Below are 5,916 nucleotides of genomic sequence, written 5' to 3'. Positions count from 1 at the left end.
GCCTAGCCTGCCAGGAACCGCGGAGCCGAAACCCGCGAACCCGCGAACGTCGACGAGGACCAAGCTTTGTAGGTAATACACGTGGATACATGTTACACGCACGCGCGCGCGTAAGGGCACGTAAGCTCTCGCTCTGTCTCTCTCTCTCTCTAGAATTTCGATCTTCCCCGTCTCCCTTACGCGCATCAGGTCGAAACTACGACTTTTGAGCTCTCGTTGGTCCCGGTCGGTGGAATTTTTTGGGTTTCCTTCAGGCCGCGGTACTCAGAACGACGAGAACAAGAGGAGAGCGGACGGAAGAGAGGTAAACGGAATATTCGCGGGGAAAATATGCCGGGTGGACGAAAAGGCCGCGAGAAGAACGGTAATCGAATTAACTGTGCATTATTCACGAGATACATTTAGCGGAGTGTAACATTAATGGCGATGGAGCGCGATAAAAATTATACGCCAAGCATTGCGCGTCCTTTTGCGGATGGATTCGGAAGTATACACTGAATTATTTAGAAGTGTGATAAAAAAACCGCTCTGAACCGTTCTTTCCGTTGATTCCGAAATGATTGTTTATGTATAGACGTAGACGTGAATAACTACGGACTGTCGATGAAGTTTTCAAAAATGTTGTCTGTCACTTCCGTCATTAATCGCAGCTGACTTACATTAGTAAAAGTGCTGAAATATCACAAATATTTACAAGCAATTAAAAATAATGCGCATACGTATATTATGAAATAACCTCAGAAATATAAATAGATAATTGATGAAAAATTGATGATCTTTTATTAAAAAATTGTGGGTATATTTTATTTTAATAGGATTTTTTAATTGAAGAGAGATTTATATATATATAATTACAAAAACTTGAAAAATCCTGTTTAGAAAAGGAGCTCGTAATTAATTGTTAAGATAAAAAGAAAGCACTTCTTTTATGCATTATGTGAAATTAAATCATGACGATCCTGTTGAGAAATCATACGTTATTATTTAATGACAAATAAGTTTACGTTTCAGAGGCAACTAATTATGCAAATGAATTTTATGTATAAAAGTAATGGATGTGTCGCGATGTACCATATTTTATGATACGTTTTAACTCGAAGAGGGAATTAAAAATTTACTCGTGCGTAATACAATGCGATACACGCTCCTATATATATAGTTTATTGTTTAATTAATCATGCATTAAAATAAATGTGTACGTGTATTTTTAATTGCACGCTTAATAATTCGAAATCCGCGTCCGCATTTTACTCGTATTTGTTAAAGTCATTATGGAATATTTTGTATTTTGCAGAAATAATGACGTATCAATTTTTCCGAACAACTACTCGCACGTCATTAAGCATTAAAAGCATTAAACATTAAACGTATAATTAAATTTATAGATAATGTCTTATCAATATGTAAAAATGGCAACCGATGCAAACCTCTAGTGATATTCTTAACTCTTAACTACCATTATTAAATTTCACGTAAATAACTATGATGATATTTGTTTGAGTCCAGTAACGATATTTCATGTTAAAAGTATATTATGTTGGTATGTAAAATACAATGGAGAATAACATCAAAATATCTTTCATTAATCTTCATAATATATAGAAAAAATAGTCATAAAATTCAGAAAGCTATTAAAAACTGTTGAAACAACAATAATAGGGCTGTGAATGAGTTATATGTCTTTTCTGAATTATAATAAATATTAAGTTTATCGTTATCTTTTTTATTTAGAAAAGATTTTACTTTTCTGGTTACAGTTAAATGGAAGAGATGGTTTCAGAAATGCCTTAACACTGCACATTTCCTGCTCTGACCAGAAAACCACACCAAGACTATTCACAAAAGTTGCCTAATTTGACCACTACGATTGTCCTTAGGGGATATATCCACCCTCGTCCATTAACGCAACCCCCTACTTTACCGAAATGTAGATCGTAGCCCTCCTCTGCTAGTTGAAACGTGAAAACGCCATTATTGAGTGTAATATCGCGTTATCTCTCGCCGCAATATTGTAATATGCGCAACTTATTCCTCGTGACATCCCTTTTTGTTGAGAAAGGAGGAACTTTTGTAATATCATCTATGGAAATGAAAAGCTCAGCCCACGTTGCAGAACGTAAAGTTGAATTTAAACGGTGAGAAAAAAGGGAAATAGAGAAGAAGTTCTCATTATTCTAATAGTTTTACATGTTCACGAAATTGCACTGGAATATTCTCTGAATAAAAAGCAGACAGCAATTCAGACCGAATTGCATCTTTAAAATGTTAAATTTTTAGTAAATAACGTTATACAAATGCGTAATAATAATTATAATTTAACAATTCTACAATTTGTAAACGATTTTGACATTTAAATGCTTCGATCAATTTAGGATAAAACGTCGAAAAATAAAGGATAAATAGATGAAAATAAATTTATAAGAAAATAAGATTTGTCACATATATCTTAACACGTCGCAAAATTTATTAGTCACAGATTCTCGAACACATTTTTATCGGGATTTTACGCGTTTATATAAAATTAAAAGTTCATAGATTTACGTGTTCGGAGGATCTACATAAAAGAACTCACGGATACAAGTCGTGCTCGTTAATTTTGATATCTTGGTCGTTATCTTTGATCGCATGGGCATTTCATACAGCGGGAAATATATTGCGGCTTGGCGGCCCGAGTAAAGTTTACCTGGAAACAAACCCCCGGTACAGCTCCTTTTAATTCGCGTTTACTGTGAACGGCGTCACGTAATTAGTCGCCCGCTCCCCGAGCTTAATGTAAGGTATTAAAGCCAGAGTCAGCCAGCGGCACCCACCTTTTCTCCTTGACGCCTCGTCTTACGACTTTCAGACTTCTCGTTTATCCCTGTCACCATTGTGTCTCTCTTCTTCTTCTTCTTCCCCTATCACCTTTCTGCCTTTTAAACTGTAGCCGCTCGTTAATCGCTCGTTATCTGTAAGTATATCGCGTGTATTTCCGCTCCTCGATGCTGTCCCTTAAGCAGGAGTAATTCAATTTTCTCATCCCACGACGAGAAATTCTTTGAATACATCGCTACTAATTAGTAGAATCAATGCCCAATGCCTTAAGGAGTAAAAATTAATTAATATTAGTAAATACACTGCTAGGCTGAAACATCACAATCTGAAGATAAATCTTCGTATAAACGCATAAAAGGAATAACATACACTATATATACTGTGCGTGTATATTGATGTGAACATTTAATGACACTGAGCCAAAGTAAATTTATTACGTATAACGTGATTGCTCGCACACATTCATTCACAGCGATCGCTATGTTATATATAAGTCTGATATATTTTCTCTTAACTGAGGATCCTTTGATAAAATTTTAACAAAAATGTCAAGACGCCACAGAGATTTACATGTAATATGAAAGATGTTCCACGATTAATTAAATTTTAGATATAAAAACAGATAATAAAATCTCATTCCTCTGCTTAAATAGAGAAAAGAAAGAGTGACCTTTACTTATATATAAGAATTTCATATAAATGTTATTTATAAAAATATTTAACATTGCGGTAATGATGTAAGATTCCAGAAAAAGGTGTCATCGAAAGAAAAATTGGCTAAAAGAAAACCGACATTAATTTGATCAAAGAACCTATAGTCGCGAGAAGAAACGCGCGATACCCGAGACACCTTGTATACATATAATCTCTTTATACATAATAGCGTACGGGGAAGAGCACGGTCTAATTACTTCGCAAAATAAATTCCCGTGGTAGGATGAAAGAAATCCCAAACGATAACACAAATCGGGCGTGCTAAAATGCGGAGGCTGCGATCATTGTTGCGGTGCACGGTAAGAGTATAAATTTCACAGCAGGTCGGCGGCTCCCGATTTGCCGACAACCGGCCGAGAGGGAACAGGATAGGGAAAAAGGGCACACGAGACGAGAGAGCGGGACGGAGAAAGCGAAGCGACGATGCTGTATGCGATAAAGAAAGAAAAAGAGAGAGAGAGAGAGAGAGAAGGAAGTGAAGCGCCGAGTGGTTCGAGAAAAAAAAGGAAATATCGAACGCCTCGCAGCCATCGAAGAGAGATAACAAGAGGGACTGTGAAGATACACAGAGAGTATCGGAGGGAGAGAGAGACGTAGAAAAAAGATGTAGGGAAGAAGGAAAGTGAAAAACGGAGGGTACTTTGGTTCAGTAACAGGCCGATCGCAATTCTACGTCGAGTCTCGCGCGACTCGCGAGAGAGTAGTTCGGCCAGAAGTATAATGGGGACCCCCCGTGGTAGCTTACCTGCATCATCGACTAATCACATCGGATAATAGGGAACAAAGGCGCCCCTGTGAAAAGTGAAGCATACCCACCACTTACCTCTCTTTCACCCTCCGCCTCGCCCCACCTCATCTATCTTTTTCTTTCGCTATCTCGTCTCATGTCCGTTTTCCTGAGAGAGAGAGAGAGAGAGAGAGAGAGAGAGAGAGAGAGAAAAGCACCCTCTCCCTCTCAGTAGAGAAGAGAGAGGATATAATCCTCTTACGCACCAGGCACAAAGTAAAATACAGGCGGCACAAGCGGCGCACTCGACCGTGGACGTCCCTAGTATTACGCATCGGCACGAATGAGGAAGAGAAGAAAAAAAAGGAAAACGAGAGAGAAGAAACGCAGAAGGAAGGAAAGAGGCACGAGGAAGGGGGGCACCTACGGGATACTCATGCAGGAGAGGTGCCGACGAGAGAGATCGACGCGCCGGGAAATCTCTCGGTCGCATTATGCAGCTTCTACACCCGCCCGTCCGCGAAATCTCTTAAGCGGCTGCCAATTTGAGCCGAATCTCGAAACTTCAATCGCCAGCATCAACCCCCGAGCACTCTGTTCATCCCCTCCCCCCCCCGTTCCCTCTCCGTCCCTCTCCAATCGCTCCTGAAACACGAGCCGGTTGCTCTCTGAAAGAGCTCTCGATGTAACCTCGTTATAGCGGCACGTCATGGTCTTTTTGTTCCGCGATCTTTTCTCGCTATATATTTAGCGTCAACAGACAACCATCTTCCACAGACATTGAATATTATCCTCGTATTAGGGAGATAAGACTCAGAATCAGAAGATCGCTCTTGGAACTAAATATTTGATAAAGATATACACAGATTTCCTCTCTCTCATTCTTTGACGAAAGTCTCTGATCTCATGTTAATCAGCAAAGGTGTTTTACTTAAAACAGCTTCTAGAGAGATTTCTGAATTTTATTTTTCAGCATTATCTTGGTGAAGACTTTAAATCACGCATACATTTAGGTTTTCTAAATATCTCGATTTTAAATATTTTATCACTGAAATTCACGCAACGGCAATTCCCGTTAATAAAATTCTCAACCGTGCACTTAGCCTAAAGGAGCAACTCTGTGCGAATACATGCCAGATATGTGCGACATAATAGGATTTCGCTATCCGCAACGATTGTGACTATCGACTACACGCATATTCCGCAAATATTCGGGCGCCTCTGCATTTTCGATGCGCTTCGACGAGGTGTGTACCGGGTAGAAGTGTGATTCGGAGCGCAGCACACGTATTTGGTCCGACCATCTAATACTCTTTATACAATATATATATACATTTTTCTATTTGCCAGAAGCTATTTAACTATCCGAGGCGATACTGAAAGTTACCCTGCCCGACGCTAATTCCAAAAATCGAGAATCCACAAGCGGCAAATCGTTCGCTTTCTTTTATAATAATCGTGCATTTTTTGCCAATGCTAAAAAAAGTCGTAGTGTCCTAAGTTTTTATTCGGAGATATTATAAAAGCTGCTTTACGCAATTGGAAAATTTTCCAAGTATTACAGATATTATCGTTAAGCATTTATCTATAACGACACGTGTCACGCTTTGATACAATCTCACCACTTACATTTGCAGAGAAAACGATATTATGTCATTTTT

The 5,916-nt window shown here is 38.8% G+C and overlaps 1 long non-coding RNA gene across 1 annotated transcript; it reads right to left on the bottom strand.

Annotated features, from left to right (window-relative positions):
• Window positions 1–2,442: 2,442 nt before the first annotated feature.
• LOC139769649 (uncharacterized) lies at window positions 2,443–4,876 on the bottom strand. The gene is made up of 2 exons (XR_011717613.1): window positions 2,811–4,876; window positions 2,443–2,683 (listed from the first exon to the last, which is right to left on the bottom strand). It is a non-coding gene; the product is annotated as an uncharacterized lncRNA (long non-coding RNA).
• Window positions 4,877–5,916: the final 1,040 nt, after the last annotated feature.

Source organism: Temnothorax nylanderi, unplaced genomic scaffold, assembly GCF_030848795.1.
Source record: "Temnothorax nylanderi isolate EJ_2023f unplaced genomic scaffold, tnyl_v1.0 TNYL_tig0024_pilon, whole genome shotgun sequence".
Classification (NCBI taxonomy): Eukaryota; Metazoa; Arthropoda; class Insecta; order Hymenoptera; family Formicidae; genus Temnothorax; species Temnothorax nylanderi.
This window is presented reverse-complemented; position numbering and strand designations above follow the sequence as displayed.